Raw genomic sequence first — 17958 nt, forward strand, 5'->3', positions numbered from 1 at the left:
ATTAGGTACGTAACAGAGAGTCGACCTATATTAACTTCCCTCCATGGATAGAGCATATCATTTGCCAAGCTTGCTTTGCAATGCACGTCGCGTGCCACCTATTGTACCTACTTAATATCTAACTCGACATCTCTCGGGAATGTATACCTACTTATTATGTGTAAATACGGGACATGCGCGTCCCGTGAAATCAAATTTATAGCAACATACAAAATTCTACAAAATTCTTACTTACAAAGAATACAATATCAACACGCATGTTTTACAAAACACTGTCAAAGTAGGTAGGTACAGAACGCGGCGGAAAGTTATGTACAAAGTTATGATGGAGATAGCAGATTTGTAAAGCGTTGTCCCTGTCATTGAGACCGACAGAAAGAAAGCAGCAATGTCATTCTAAAGGCCGATGTACATTACTTTCGGCCGCGTACTGTATTAATTTTACAATTAATTAAAGGGTTAATTCCGTAACAACGAATAGCTGGAATCTGAAAGAACAAACAGTGTTTTGGACGCAGTCTAAATTTATCTCACGCTCACAGCAGTTGAGTCTGAGTCATCCCTGTGTGAAGGTCGTTATTTCGCTAACCGCGGTTAAACAAATTAACACGAATAAAATGCTTGTCAAGTGAAGATTTACACAAAATAAACGCTAAAAGTGATAACTGATAACAGTATCTGTGCTCTCAATCACGAAGCTTGCTAATCTTCAGGATTCCATAGCCTAGGTACCTATATAGATTTTTCAGAATACACGTATATATACCTAGTATGCGACAGGTCGAGATGGCGATCGGGGCACACCCGCACGTCACCCGCGTTCGCCCGCACCGGGTTAGCGCGGGGGCTGTGCGGGGCGTTCCCTCCCCGATTGTCATCTCGACCTGTCGCGTACTAAAGGTACCTACTGAAATTCACCACTTCATGGTGTAAAAAACATTTAATCAACTTTATTCGTGATTCTGTTGTTATGATGCCTATGATAATGTGAATTATATTTATTTATAGTAAGTATTGTGCATATTAAAAAAATGCTAGTAATCCAAATGATATTTTGTTTTATGGTTTATCATCTGCGGAACCACCCAAGCAGAGATCTTAATCTTAAATGATGCAAGCGTAAGATTTGAACGTTAAACGATCCAATTACACTAAAAACGCGGCGAAAACTTGAGGTTGAAATAAAGAGAATAAGTGAAGTATAATGGAGGAAGAAAAGAAACTTTATCCCAACTATGACATGGGTATATGGTTTCGGACGTGCGAGCTAGAGATCACTGAACCTTTGGAGGGAAAACTGACAGGTAATAAGGAAATTGCGGTGCGTCACGAATCTCTTTAATATAGGTATAGAGCTCAATGATGTACCTACCTACGAGATAGAGATTCGTATATTTTTTTGTAATAATATTTTAAGACGTTTATTAATTTTCCAAGCTATTGTTTTCCGTTTCTCTGCGTGATATGAAATCCTGAAATGAGGAGATCCGTAGAAAAACCGAACGACTTGCGGAGCAAAGGACGGGGAACATAATTCGGGGAACCGATAGTCGTCCGGATTCCGGATCCCAAGGCGCTGGAAGCAGCTTCCCTAGGTAGACTTACAAAATCAAACGAGTTGCAGGGAACTGCTAGATTCAAGCGGCGCAAGACCGTGAGGTGTGGAAGTCCCTACAAGATCTACCTCCCTACCTATATCCAGCAGTGGACGTCTATCGGTTGATAATGACGGTTAATTTAACATTACATTTCTTTCAAATCTGTAAAATATAATAACATGCCCATGAATACAAATAAATGATATAAAATTTCTTCTGTTCTCTCTCCGGCCATGTCGGATTTCCGTTCCATTGGGCTTCCAGAGTGAGGAAATAGAGCTATAATAATATTATTATCTCCTTATACTTAGTTGGCTATTCTCCGTTGAGATTGGTCGCCTTTGCTAAAATCCGTCGGGAAGTTTTTTTATCACATTAAGCTGGAGATTGACTTGTACCGTTATTGTTTCATTGTACTATTCGAGGCGATCTTGTTTCAATACAGGCGACACAGACTGATTTTGTAACGTGTGTTTGTAATGTAGGTATCATTCGAGCTCTTGGCTCAAGTGTGCTTCCATTTTTACGGCTTGCGCATGCGATTTTCTCTCGCGATGACGCGACCTGCATTTACTTGTAATGTACCTCAGAGGCAATTCACGAGAAAACCGACAGTCGAGTGGAGCACGCGGCGCTCGTTACATTACAAACTAACGTTACATGACAGTCTTTGGTTTGTGTTACAAAAACTCGATACATTACACCAAAATGTTACAAGTCAATCTCTAGCTTTAGGTAATCTGTTTACCGAATCGTACATTGATCTTTATATTTAGGTATTGTAATATACCTACACCAAAAACTCGTGCACCAACAGTAGCGTGCAGGTCATAGAGGCATAAATGCACTGCTTACCCCAGTTGTAAGCTATTTATCATTATGACCATATTTTTCATTATGACCTGCCAGTAAACAGGTTCCTACCTAACTAATGCCTACCCTAGCTTCAAACCCTGTGCACGCCACTGTGCACCAAACTGTAGGTAACGATAAGATAAGACTGCTATGTATACAAATATAATTTTTTGCATTATTTAAATTTATTCTATACCTACTAGCCTATGCCTGCAACTATTTTATTTTATTTTGTTTATTTGAATGTAATCAACAGCGTAAATACATAATTATTATTTAAATTTAAATCTAGTTATAACAGAAGGCCAAAAGAGAATACTTAAAATTATAATTAAAACTATTTTTAACAGAATAGATTTAGAACTATCTATTGTGGACTGCACCAACCCCTATTTTACACCTAGGGATTGAATTCTCAAAAATCGTTTCTATTAAATGCATGCCAACAGCCCGGTTTATCCAGTAGTTTAAGTTGCTCATTGATAGATCAGTCAATTAGTCACCTTCCCCTTTTATTTAATATCTTTCCTTAGATATAGATATGTATTTTTGTTTTTATTACAAAAGAGTTTAAACAGGGGTCGAAATTTTAAAAATTTTGATGTTTTTAAACCGCATCGTTTCTTGATTAATTAATTATATGAAAAAAATCTAAATATAACACCGTTCCAGCTCCCACATATCTCCCAAGTTTGTAAAGCGGAAAATCTATAATAAGTTACAGTTAGTTGCTAGTAAACATAATGAAACAAATCTAACAAGCACCGTATTTCAGAATTTATAAATAATCCTTTACAAACAAACACTGATGGTCCGAACTCCAAAACCAAGACGGCTCAGTTTGCACGGCATTCAATATAATTTTAATTTAACCATAAACATTTATACGTTTCATTTCGGTGCACGAGCCTGACTCGCACTTGGGTAGTTTTCAAATATTACTATATTATGTGTTTTACAGGAACTATTCCATCATGGATACAAGGCACTCTTTTGAGGAACGGCCCTGGATGTAAGAAAATCGGGGACTGTGAGTACCAACACATGTTTGATGGGATGGCGATAATACACAGGTAAGCAATTCCCAATGTGTACATTTTCACCCTAGTATGAAAAATGTCAACTTTTAAATTAAGTAAAGGTTTTTATTGTGAATATCTCAAAGCCTGAACACGAAGTCTTCAATTAATTGTCTTTCCCGCCCTCACGTATGGCACTGTGACATGAATAATGACAAAGAGCTTGATCTACAAAATGTTTCATCATCATGATCAACCCATCGCCGGCTCACTACAGAGCACGGGTCTCCTCTCAGAGAGAAGGGTTTTGTCCATAGTCTACCACGCTGGCCATGTGCGGATTGGTAGACTTCACACACCTTTGAGAACATTATGGAGAACTCTCAGGCATGCAGGTTTCCTCATGATGTTTTCCTTCACCGTTAAAGCAATTGATATTTAATTACCGGGATCGAACCCCCGACCTCCGATTAGAAGGCGGACGTCCAAACCACTAGGCTATCACAGCTTGTTGCAAAATGTTTATAAAGAGCTATAAAGGCTATTTATAAATGATGGGATGAGATTCGAAAGGAAGAGATCTGCAGGAAAATCAAAGTAACTGACATAACTCAAGCTATCAGCAAGTTGAAGTGATAGTAAGCAAGCAATGCTTATTGTAGGAACGATGGGCGCTGAGCTGGTAAGTTCTAGCATGAAGACCGTGAATAAGTAAGTAAGCTTAGTGTGAGAAGTCCACGAGCAAGGTTGACCGGCGATATAAAGAGCACTGGGTGTGGTGACGCTCTTTGGGCCTAGGTATATGTTTAGCAGTGGACGTCCCCATATAAATGATGATAACAAGGTCAACTCATAACGCTTATGACAATAAGGTGGCAAGTTTTCGGTACTCACCCATAGTCCGCTTACGAATTCTATGTTATCAAAACAAAGCCAAAACGACAAACACAACCAAACGTAGTACATACGCAGCCGAAAGTAATGTACATCGGCCCTTAGAATGACATTTCGGCTTTGTAGAACGTTGTCTCTGTCACTCATACCCACTCGTATATGATCTTTTGTCGATCTCAACAACCGAGACTGCGCTCTACAATTAATCTGCTATCTCCTGCTAATGGTATACATTACTTACATAATATTATAGACTGCAAACGAGACTTATTTAGTGACATCCCCCATAGCTAGGTATAAAAAATACCCAAGCCTTGATTTTCAATAATTTTATTGCAGATTTGCCGTAAAAGATGGCCAGGCTACCTATCAGTGCAAGTTCCTGGAATCTGACGTGTACAAAAAGAATACTGCTGCCAATCGAATCGTGGTCACAGAATTTGGTACCAAGGCCGTCCCAGACCCCTGCCGTACTATTTTTGATAGGTAATATCTTAAATATATAAAAGAAAAAGGTGACTGACTGACTAATCAGTCAGTCAGTGATTGATCTATCAACGCACAACTCAAACTACAGGACGGATCGGGCCGAAATTTGGCATGCAGATAGCTGTTATGACGTAGGCATCCGCTAAGAAAGGATTTTTGAAAATTTAACCCCTAAGGGGGTAAAATAGGGGTTTGAAATTTCTGTAGTCCACGCGGATGAAGTCGCTATCATAAGCTGGTGAGCAATAAAAGTCAAGATGGATTCGTACTGCGCTCCAAAACTACGATCCGCTCTCATTTGAATACTAACTAATCAATCTTAATGAAATTTTGTAGCTTTATACGGTCAAGGAACTAATCTTTGCCTGTGGTCTTGTGGTTTCAAGCACGTATGACCCAATGCTTGTAAAATAGAAAACACAACATTCAGACTTTGATGATCTCCAACCTTCGTATTATGTTTATTTTCCAAGTGATTCTGTAGATACCTTGGCATAATTTATTTAAATACTTATATTACCCATTCCTAAGCGTGTAACTGATTTTCAGTATATACGGGTCGTTAACACGAGGTTATCACGGTCTAAATGGCACAATCATGGTGTAGACTGTATAGAGCGTCGGCTGTAGTTACCATGACGCAATCATTCTAATTGTACGATAGTACTGGTTCAAGGTTAAAACAAACAGAATTTTGTTTGTTGAAAAAATTTGGCTGAAATTTATTTGAGTTTATTATACCTATATAGGTAGGATTCCAACATCAATGGTATAGCCCAATACCATTTATTTAAGTTCTTTTTGTAAAATTTTGGCTGAAATTGATTTGAGTTTATCAGACTACATACCAAGCAGGAATTAATGGATTTTGTTGTCGTTAACCGATAGACGACTATGTCTATATCAGGGGTGTTACGGATATTCGCATCCGCATTCGCAATTGCGGAACAGCATTAATTCAAACATTCGCATCCGCATCAATTAATGCGGAGCTTTTACGGATGTCGATTCATATTTGCAACACGTAACGACCTGCAAAGAAAGTGGGCGGGGCCAGAGTGGCGATATCTAGTTGATATAATATCTTCGTTCGCTAACTGACTAATCAAAAAGTGTACAATGGGACCCAACAGGGGTGTTACGGATATTCGCATCTGCATCCGCAAATGCGGAACATTCGCTTTAATTCAGACATACGCGTCCGCTACAACCCTGGTCTATATTTATGTGGACACAGGTCTCTTGTAGACACTTCCATAATCCACACACTGCGGTCTGTAGTGTCTGTAGCAACGGCTCCCTGTGACTCTTTTGATGTCGTCTCATCATCATCGTCATCAACCGCTACACGTCCACTGCTGGACTGGACATGGTGCTGGAATGGCGACCTCGCACCGAAAGACGCAGCGTTGGAAGACCCCCCGACTAGGCGGACGGACGCCATCAAACGAGTCGCAGGGAACCGCTGGATTCAGGCGGTGCAAGAGCGTGGCGTGTAGAAGTCCCTACAAGAGACCTATGTCCAGCAGTGGATGTCGTCTAGGTCCGCGTAAATGGGGATCTGCCAACGCTGCACTTTTTGAGCTAGGCCAGTATCTTGAGCCCCCAATTAGTATCGCTTCTACAAGATGCGAGCGAAGTATTTTGTAAAATATTGTTGTTGTTGTTGTTACAGAATATCATCCATGTTCAACTTCGGTATAGAACAGACGGACAACACGGTGGTGTCCGTGTATCCTTTCGGCGATCAAATCTACGCAATGACTGAAGTTCCCGTTATGTATCAGTGAGTATTTTTTTATGTTATAGACTAGCGATTGACTGCAATAGACCTGTACCCGTAGTACAAGATTTTACGTCTCACCAAACCAAACCAAATTCGAGAGTCGAAATACTTCCCCGTTACAGTAAACTGGATCTTAAAAGCCTTATTTTAATGCTCAAGTATGTCTACACTTCTACAGCCAGCGCTCCAAGCGGAAACATTGCGAAATTAAAATCAGTGGCATTGAATATTTGACTTCAATTCAAAGCTGTTTAGGTCCATTTTACTGTAACGCGGAAGTATTTCGACTCTCGAATTTGGTTTCGTTTGGTGAGACGTAAAATCTTGTACTACGGGTACTGCTAGCAAGTGATGATGCAGCCTAAGATGTAGCGCGGTTGCCTAGAAGATGCCTATTCACTCTTGACTTGAAGATATAAGAGCTATAAGAGGAAGCTATAAGAGGAAAACTAATTCCGGGAGGGCGTTCCATATGCTAGCTGTTCGAATAAGTAATGAGGAGGCAAATCCTTTCGTACGTGTCCATATTTTATGTCGTCCTCCAATTGAGTTGGTAAACTCTGTTATCTACGAATGGCCTACTTTGCACGAGGAGCATTTTTGTGTTTCATTAAAATGAACATCTTGTATGCAATTTTAAAATTTACAATGTTGGTAAAGAACTTTAGAGTTATTATAAAGTGGTTTATTAGGATTTTCTTCAATTGCAAGGATTAAAATTGTCCCTTAGACTTTATTCCACGAAAATGAATCTTTATTTGTGGTCTGTGGTGGTATCTGGTCATAAGTGCGGTTATGTCCTTTTTGATCGGAAAATGTGGATGTAAAAGTATAAAAGCTCTTATGAAAACAGCCTTTACAAACACCATAGTGGCTGTATTCCACGGAATTGTGCAAACTTATTAGTGCTAGATTGAATTACAGCTAAACGAAATATGTAAATATTTAACTAGTTTTAAGAGTAAGTATTTCAAGAGTCCACGCTGATCCGACGAAAAGTAACAGAGCGGTGCATGTGGCCTGATCTCGCGCATGAGATATGCCTGATTGGCGGGTAAAAGTCTGACACTGCGTCCATGGTGGCTGTTTTCGTCGGAACTTTTCCGCAAGTACAATTATTGTGGCTTATGAGTTATTTTCAAACGTAAATGTCTAGGCAATAAAATTAATTTTTCCAAACTTTGAAATGATGTTGTTGAATGATGTGTAATTAAAAATACCTACTTAGATTTCAAATCAGCATAAAAAATAAAACGCCACTCAAACGATGTTGTGGCGTTATTCGTAGGATACGACGATATACTATTACCTATCTATTATAATATATTCTGTGCTATAATATCTACTATCTCTAGGTAGGTGACGTCTTCAAGTGAACCCAGGGTCCTATGTACTAAGCATACTTTCTTAGAAAAATTCCGTTACATAATCTACTTTTTGGGGTTAGGAGATAATAATTAGGTATGTAAACTTTACAAAGCACAGTTTAAAAAACATTGTAGTGGCTTTGTTTATTTTATGTATTTAATAATGTGGGTTTTAAATAAATTATTATGATTGCAGAGTGGATCCCAAAAGTCTGGAGACGTTAGAAAAAAAGCGTCTTCCGGACTCCCTGATGATAGTGTCCCACACAGCTCATCCTCATGTGATGTCCAACGGTACACAGCTTACTTTACCCGACTAGCTCACCCATCCCGGTTTTGCTCGGCATGGGTGGAATTTCTGAATATCCTTTCTTAGTGAACCTATTTGAAAGAGCACCTACCTACAACTAAAATTCTAGATAGTTTTGAACTCACCCGCCACAACGTAATCCTATTGACAGTCTCAAGTGGAAACACGCCAGTCAATATTGAATGCACTATATGTCTTAGTTAAACCTTTATCAAAAATTTGTTTTAGGTGATCTCTACAATGTGGGTTTAAGCACCACCAAAGGTTATGTCGTAGTGAAGTTTACCAACAATGGACAAGGTAAGTTATTATTACGACCTACCTATCTAAATTCCTTTTTTTAGGGTTCCGTACCTCAAAAGGAAAAACGGAACCCTTATAGGATCACTTTGTTGTCTGTCTGTCTGTCTGTCTGTCAAGAAACCTACAGGGTACTTTCCGTTGACCTAGAATCATGAAATTTGGCAGGTAGGTGGGTCTTATAGCTGGTATTAGGGGAAAAATCTGAAAACCGCGACTTTGCGGTGACATCACACACATTAAATTGCGGTCATAAACTAATATACATAAGTATATTATAACTATATCAAGTGGGGTATCATATTATGAAAGGGCTTCACCTGTGCATTCTAAAACAGATTTTTATTTATTTTTATGCATCATAGTTCTTGAGTTATACTGCAAAATGTCGAAAAATTACGACTGGAGTACGGAACCCTCGTTGCGCGAGCCTGACTCGCGCTTGACCGGTTTTTTTCCTTATAGTTGAGAGTGCCAATGAGCTACTTTAAATTATTGTATTACTATTTATTAGTTTATGACTTATAAGTAATTTTACTTTAACCAAACTTATAAATTGTCTATAGACGCATCTAGTTTTTCTTGATTTGAGATACACTTTGTTCACGTATTCTTTCAGTACTATGTACGCTTCCACTAAATTCCTGATTGAAAACTTTGTGCTATTAATGTTAACGACTGTAATCCATACTAATATTATTATAAATGCGAAAGTGTGTCTGTCTGTAAGTGTGTCTGTCTGTCTGCTAGCCTTCCACGGCCCAACCGTTCAACCGATTTTGACGAAATTTTGTACAGAGATAGCTTGCATCCCGGGGAAGGACAAAGGCTAATTTTTATCCCGGAAAATCAGAAAGTTCCCATGGGATTTTAAAAACCTAAATCCACGCGGACGAAGTCGCAGGCATCATCTAGTTTATTATAATTTGTAGTGACTCTGATAAATATATATTTTTGGATAGGGTGTTGTGATGTGGTTGGCCGTGGTAAGTTTTTTTTTTTTTTTTTTTTAAAGAATATTAGCCATATTAAATGACTAATATTCCCCTTTCCTCTCCAATTAAGCGTCAAGCTTGTGCTAGGAGTAGGTACGACAATAGTGCAACGGGCGGGGTTTGAACCGTCGACCTTTCGGTTTTCAGTCCACTCCTATACCGGTTGAGCTATTGAGGCTCTAGTTATTGTTGCAGTTCTTCATAGTGATGAAAATTTTCAGGCGACATGTTTGAAACTGCAGAGATCGTGGGCAGTGTCAAGCCGAGATGGAAACTCAATCCAGCATACATGCATTCGTTTGGTAATATTCAATTATTATCCTATGAAAATTAATCTATACAGGGTGTAACCAGAACGCTAGCAAAAACTTAGCGTTATTGTACTTATTGTAATACTACCTAAACACAATCCAATACCAATAACCATTTACCTCATTATATAGTTTTAGTGATTTAGTATGTTTCAAACCCGCAATGTATAGCGTGCAAAACGGGTCAGTGGCTCACCTACGACGGGGCATTGGCTTCGAGTGGCCTACTTACGCAACGTTCGTTGACCTCTAGTGTCAGCCAGATATTTTATTTGCAATAAATCGTAAACTTTTTTGCCGCTATAACAACAAATCATGAAAATTTCAAAATGACCGCCATGAAAATGTGAAAAAAAGTGTTATGTCTTGTAGGATGGCACGGAACCCTTCGTGAGCGAGTCCGACGCGCACTTGGCTGATTTTTAATGTGGAAAAACTATTTTAGCTTCTAAATTAGGTACCTATTTATTTAACCTGTGTAATTCTATAAAATGAATCACTAAATGTGTTGCTCATCGCAAATCTCGAGAACAGCTGAACCGATTTCGCTAATTCTTTTTTTATAATATTCCTTGAAGTACGAGGCTGGTTCTTACCTTGTCCAAGGTTCTTACGGAGAGAAAAATTTGAAAATTTTAATCGACTGTTAGGCGGAACGAAGTTCGCCAGGGCAGCTAGTATAGTTTATAATATAAGTTTTTCAAACTTTTTAGGTATAACTGAGAACTACTTCATCATCATTGAACAACCCTTATGCGTTTCTTTGGTGAACCTGATGCGTCGTTACGTCTTCCCTGGACCATTCTCTACAGCTCTGGTCTCTTATCCAGAATACGAGGTTTGTACATTCACAGAAAAATTGCTTTTAAACAAAGGACTACTATTACAGTACGCAGCCGAAAGTAATGTACCTACATTAACCTTTAGAAGGAGATAGCAGATTTGTAGAGCGTTGTCTCTGTCACTCATATATTTTAAGTTAAGTGTTTTCATGGACGAGAGCATGTGGCCTACTGGATTTTTATATCGCAAGTTTGTCATATTTAATAGGAAAACCGAGATGTGTGGGAATCTACAAGAAATTAATCTACAGAGGAGTAATTTGCAAGCGAGTTTTACCTACGAATAGTTGAAGGTAAATATCATAAATAAGGAAAGAATGAAATTAGTTTCTTTTATTTGTAAGTCTCTTAAGAGATCTATAGACTGTGTTCGGGGACTTATTCAAATTAAGGTTTTTATTTAATTACATGTACGTTTTGTCGGCCTCGACGACAGGGACAGCGCTCTACAAATCTGCTATCTCCTTCTAAAGGTGAATGTACATTACTTTTGGCCGCGTAATGAACTTACTTTTGTCTACTGTTAGGCTACATTGGCGGCTATCGTCTGAAGTCCTAAACGTTTAGCAGACCTGCCATATAAAGAAGAATCACAAACTTCTCTACAGTTTCTTCTTTTTGTTCTCCTTCTTTCGCTTTCTTATAATAGGCTCAAACGTTTGGATGCTCTATAAAAGGCTGAACTGTGACCCCATATAAACGTGGAACGTAGATTCTTCTAAGAAGAACCGGCAAGAAACATAAGTATAGCAGTCAGTCCGATATTCTTTACAAAAGACAAAATGTTACAAATAACCACAGATGAGTCAATAACTTACAATGTAGTACATTGCTTTATCAACACCATATAACAATTAATGGTGTTCTACATACCAATTAATGTCATCAGGAGCTAAGATTTCCTTTTCTATATAGGGTTATTTCGCATATTTTCAGACAAATGTTATCCTCATCCATCGAGAGACTGGTGAAACAACTCAATACACTACAGACACGTTATACTTCATGCATATAATTAACAGCTTCGAGCAAGACGGGAAGGTGCTGCTCGATCTGTGCTCCTACAAAGATGGAAAAGTCCTTGATGCCATGCATCTGGAAGCTATCAAGGTAAATCTTTCACTAAAGGCTAAAGAGTCATTAATTGTTATGCAAGGCTGCAAAGTTGTTATTTTGTCGCGAGAGTTTGTATAGAATCCAGAGTGCAACGAGGAATTCGAAGGCTCGAACGCAAATAAATTTGCAGCCGTGCGAAACACACAACTTTTCATCTCACCGAGGAAAACGTGAGATGCTTGATACAAGAGGCGTCAGTACCGTGGAGGTTTCAATAAGAAGTTTATATATTTACAGGGCACAAGTCAGGCAGTGAAAGAGGTTCTAATTCAAGAAGATTCTATATCTTGTAGATTTACCGTACGCGGCAGAAAATAATGTACATCGACCTTTAGAAAGAGATAATGGTTGTGTGGTCTCTGTCGTATATATAGGTACGAGTGACAGAGACAACGCTCTACCAAGCCGGAATCTCAATCTAAAGGTCGATGTACATTATTTTCTGCCGCGTGACCGACATTCAACGTAGGAGGAATTCAAAACTTAGATCTCTCAGGAAGAATGTTGCTGAAACTTGTAAAACATGTTACGTATACATTAATTATGATGACATTAACTTATCCAACAGTCAATGCAAAGTAATCCAGACTACGGCCAATGGATGCAGAGTCGCCCGAAGCGCATTACCATCCCGCTCGATGCGCCGCCGATGAGTAAAGTTGAAGCTACACTTCTTGCTGATGTGGGAATCGAGATGCCGAGAATCAATTACGAATTCAACGGTAATTATTACTACCTCATGAGGTTTCATGGGTCATGACCCATATTATAAATACGAAGGTGTTTGATTCTTTGCATGAACACGTCACAACCACCTTTTTCTTCCGAAAAATCACGTAGTTGTAAAATAACTGACCGCGTACGTATCAGAAATCAGAACATGCATAATGTAGGGTTCCGTAGTCAAGCAATTATAAAAAGTCATATTTACGGTATTTCCTCATTTTGAGCTTGGCATAATTTTTTTAAACCTTTGAATATGATAATGCCAAACTGAATAGAAAAAAATCATTGCTAGTCCCAAATAAGCTTCAAATCACGCTGGTAATTTAATTAAGTAGGTGATCGAAAAAAATTACCTCGTAAAGACGTATGGTGCAAACCAATAAATTGGACTTACTTGGTCATAGTTTTGATCTCGGAAGGTCAACCTTCTTTAAACTTGAGCCTCAATAGCTCAACCGGTATAGGAGTGGACTGAAAACCGAAAGGTCGACGGTTCAAATCCCGCCCGTTGCACTATTGTCGTACCTACTCCTAGCACAAGCCTGACGCTTAATTGGAGAGGAAAGGGGAATATTAGTCATTTAATATGGCTAATATAAAATAAAAAAAACTGGCGAATTTTTTTAATAGATTGGCTATCACTTTCTTAAAATCGTGTTGTTTAGGATTATTTATTTATAAACTAAAATCAAAGCCAAAGCTTTGCATCTTCATTATAGGAATTTAAAGGTAAACTTTGTTTGCAGGTCGACCGTACAAGTACTGCTATGGAATCGGTTCCGATGTAGACACAGAGTATGGTGGAGTGGTGAGTATGGTGAAATTACTGCAATACTAAACGTAACCTGCTTCCTATAGTAAGTACGTGACAGATCGAGATGGCATTCGGGGTGGGGACGCCCAGCACACCCGCACAGCCCCTGCGCTAACCCGGTGCGGGCGAGCGCGGGTGACGATGGGTTTGCGGGGTGTACCCCTGCCTTATACCCCGATTGCCATCTCGACCTGTGGCGTACTTATAGGTCTAGTGACTAGCATATTCGAGTGCGGATGACGAAATCCTGGGTTTAATTCCTAGGTCAGACCAAAAATAGGTACCTATTGTATTTGTTTATATGTATCAACAAAAAATTAAAATCACACATTTAAGGAAGCATGGCCTTAAAAAATGTCTAAAAAACCACAAATATCAAACAGACACAGGCACTCGCGTACACGCTCACTAGCACACACATAGCAACTCACACATTCATACATTCACACACACACACAATATCTTGTATTTGTTAACTAAGTTAATAAATTTTAAGTTCAACCACTATATTGTATGGGAAGGCTCTGGCTCCTATAAGATACGGGATCTTCTAGTTTAGGAGCCAGGACTCCATTGAGGTGAAATGTACAAAATTTAGTAATAAATAAATATTCATTCATTCATTCATTCATTCATTCATTGAATGCGGCATGATAGCCTGGTGGTCAAAGAACTCCACCTCTACCTTGGTCTGGGATTGGTTCCTGGAAACTTTTTGATAATTACTCTATTTATTTTTCAGGTCATAAAATGTGATACCGAAACGGGGAAGTTCATAGTATGGCACGAAGCGCATACCTATCCGAGCGAGCCTATATATATCCCTCATCCTGATGGAAAGGTACATCCATACTCCATTTTAATATTAGTAGCCTATGCCCGCGGCTTCGTCCGCATGGACCATACAAATTTCAAAGCCCTATTTAACCCCCTAAGTGAATTTTCAAATCTTTTCTTAAATCTTAGATACAAAAAAATATGATTAGGTTATTATGGATCTGACATAATATATTATAATGATTAAAATATCCCAGGTAAAGAATTCAGAATTAAAAAAAAATCTTCGATGATGTCTACGTAGCTATCTACATCCCAAATTTCAGCCCGATCCGTCCAAGAGTTTGAGCTGTGCGTTGTGCAGTCAGTCAGTTTTTCCTTAAATACGATGTACGGGTTAGTGATGATGATGATGAAAATAAGACATTAATGTCGGCCACTAACTTTGTATATAGTTTTAACACAAAGTTAGGTCCAGCTAGTGTAGGGCTGCCATACGGCCTGAAGCGTTGTGTCCCGGTCAGTAAGTTAGTTGTCCCGGTTTGGCAGTTAATGCCTGTAACTTCGTCTACATGGATTTAGTTTTTTTTAAATCACGTGGGAACTCTTTATTAATATTCCGGGATAAAAAGCCGTTTCCAAGTCCAGACAGACAGACTGACACTTTCGAATTTACAGTATCAGTATGCATATGGCTGGATGTCCCGATCGTCCTTTCAGCAATTATTGCAGCCCTAAGCTAGTTTCTAGCAGAGGATTTAGGTATACAGTCGTTTTACAGATCAAATTTATATCACCACTCAATTCTCTCTACTTATAGTTGTATCTATGTGGTTTTATGTATTTATATTGTTACAGGAGGAGGATGACGGAGTAGTGCTCAGCGCAGTACTGTGGGGTAAAGACGACCACAAAGTCTAGTGCTAGTGTTAAATGCAAAGAATTTGGAAGAAATCGCAAGGATAGATTTTGTTACCCCCTCGCAGGCTCCTCGCTGCTTCCACGGCTGGTATTTGCCCGACCAGTCTTCAGTAAAATGAACAAATAATTTATTTACGACTATTTATGTGTTGTGATAAAATATACTTAGCAATATCAATTAGGACGAATTTTTAAATGGACTAATAAAGTTTTACAGAACCAAATTTGTTTTAATATTCTATTTTAATGTTCCGGCTACATTAACGGGAAATGCCGTTGATAAACGCGTAATGGCCGTTAACCGTAGGTGTAGCCATGACTTAACGCGATAATTTTACAATGGCATTGATATTGCCGTTTGGCTTTAGACGATTTCAACCCCAATTCAATTGGCATTAGACGTTAACTGTTGAAATGTGGCCACGGAATTATCATGTTGATTAAGGCGTTGTTGGGCATTGAGGTTAACCTTAATCTGGCCCGAACATAATCAAGCTTTTATAGTCTTTTTTAGGGTTCCGTACCTCAAAAGGAAAAACGAAACCCTTATAGGATCACTTTGTTGTCTGTCTGTCTTTCTGTCTGTCTGTCTGTCTGTCTGTCTGTTAAGAAACCTACAGGGTACTTCCCGTTGACCTAGAATCATGAAATTTGGCAGGTAGGTAGGTATTATAGCAGATATTAGGGGAGAAATCTGAAAACCGTGAATTTGTGGTTAAATCACACAAAAAAATTAAATTGCGGTCATGAACTAATAATTAGTATTTTCACTTTTCGAAGTTAGATACCTAACTATATCAAGTGGTGTATCATATGAAAGGACTTTACCTGTGCATTCTAAAACAGATTTCATCAGCTAAGAAAGGATTTTTGAAAATTCAACCCGTAAAGGGGTGAAATAGGGGTTTGAAATTTATGTAGTCCACGCGGACGAAGTCGCGCGCATAAGCTACTCGTAGTTATTAGGATAATAGTAGTAGCACTTCAAGGTTTATACTATAAACCTTTGAAGAACTAAGCTCTCAAAACCAAAATCTATGTGTGACTACACTGGCTCTCGTAAGTGCACACAATATTATTCAAACACTTAAAACTAGATCTAAATACTGCTTATTTACTAACTAGCTGATGCCCGCGACTTCGTCCGCGTGGATATAGGTTTTAAAAAATCATGTCCTTTTCCATAGCAGAGGTGACATGACATGCATACCAAATTTCAAAGCTGTCTGCCCGCGGCTTAGCTCGTAAACAATTTGCAATTTTCCCTCGGGAACTATAAGTAGTTCGTAGTTAGTAGCAATCGGTATAAAAGGTAGCCTATGTTCTTTTCCATGTCAAAGGCTACATGCATGCCAAATTTCATCCAAATCCGTTCAGCCGTTTTTGCGTGATTGAGTTACAAACATCCAAACATCCACACTTTCACATTTAAGTATAATATTAGTGCAAGCGTAGTGTGGGACGCCCTCCAGTACGATGGACCGACGATATAAAGAGGCTGGCGGGAAGTGGCTGGATGAGGAAGGCTGAGGACCGGGTGTGGTGGCGCTCTTTAGGGAAGGCCTATGTCCAACGGTGGACGTCCACAGGCTGATGATGATGATGATGATGATGATGATTAGTAGGATTATTTCCACGACTTTTGTTATTATTACGGACCATCTTATACATACGTTTTGCTGCCTCGGACCGCGTCCTGTCCGGCACTTCACTGCGGACACTTTCCGACAATATATTATGGATACACATCTTCCCTTGCACCTGGACAGTCTGGACAAATTATAGGAGAAGGTACTTTTTAAAGTAAAAATGTAAATGTAAAATCTATTTATTTGTTGTAATAGGTAGGCAACTAAGGTCTTGCTACAATTTTTACAAGTAACTTTTTGCAAAATTATTTTGAAAAGTTATGTAACGGTACAGGTCATTGATTAGATAGATATAATTGGGTATTTGACTCCAATTTTTTTTTCTTTATTATAAACTAAGATAAAAATAATGACGTAGACTGAAAAAACTAAATAAATCGATCAAATAACAAAAAAGTTATAAGCATTTAAATATTTCTGATTAGACAGAGATAGCGATATAGCATGTTGACGTCACACCTTACTAATGCCATATTAGCTTGGTGTAGTTTCATACAAATTTTCGTTTTGCGAGAAAGGGATAGACGACCCTCCCACTCCAAAATTTAAATACTACAGGTATTTAGGCTTTATAAATCTTTGCCAACAAAGATTAACAAAGTTTAAATTTTTAAAACTTTTTTAAACAATTTTTAAAAGTTTAAAATTGTTATTTTTTAATTTTAATATTTTTTCAGCGTACCTACGTCATTATTTTTATCCTAGTTTATAATAAAGTAAAAATATTTATCAAATTCAAAAGTAGGAAAATACCCTAGGAGATTAAATACATTTTATCATCATCATCATTCATACATTGTATGTGTATGTTGTAGTCCAACATAGGAGCCGCGTTCTGTACCTATTATGTATTTACTTAACTTTGCATAAAATAATCTTTTCGATATTTTTATTGTTATTGGCAATAGTTTTCTTTCTTCTATTCTCTCAAACTCTACCAAACTCTCTCAAAAAATTCTCTCAAAGGTTCCAGAATTCAGACCAAAGGCGAAATATTTAGAAACTTTAAAAAAATTTGAGAACAGTTTAAGATTTTAAGGGAATTTGATAGTTTCAGCTTGACCTGAAAACTTGTTATACCTACAGGAGTCGAAGTCTTTGGCTTCGGATTAAGCGCTTTGGGTATTCCTGAGGCTAATTGCGATGTGTCGGCATTTCGGCTTTGGACTACAGCATATAAATGCATTGT

The 17958-nt window shown here is 38.4% G+C and overlaps 1 pseudogene; it reads left to right on the forward strand.

Moving 5' to 3' along the window:
* Positions 1-528: 528 nt before the first annotated feature.
* LOC117984290 (carotenoid isomerooxygenase-like) lies at positions 529-15344 on the forward strand (annotated as a pseudogene).
* The last annotated feature ends 2614 nt before the right edge of the window (positions 15345-17958 follow it).

Source organism: Maniola hyperantus, chromosome 8, assembly GCF_902806685.2.
Source record: "Maniola hyperantus chromosome 8, iAphHyp1.2, whole genome shotgun sequence".
Taxonomy (NCBI): domain Eukaryota; kingdom Metazoa; phylum Arthropoda; class Insecta; order Lepidoptera; family Nymphalidae; genus Maniola; species Maniola hyperantus.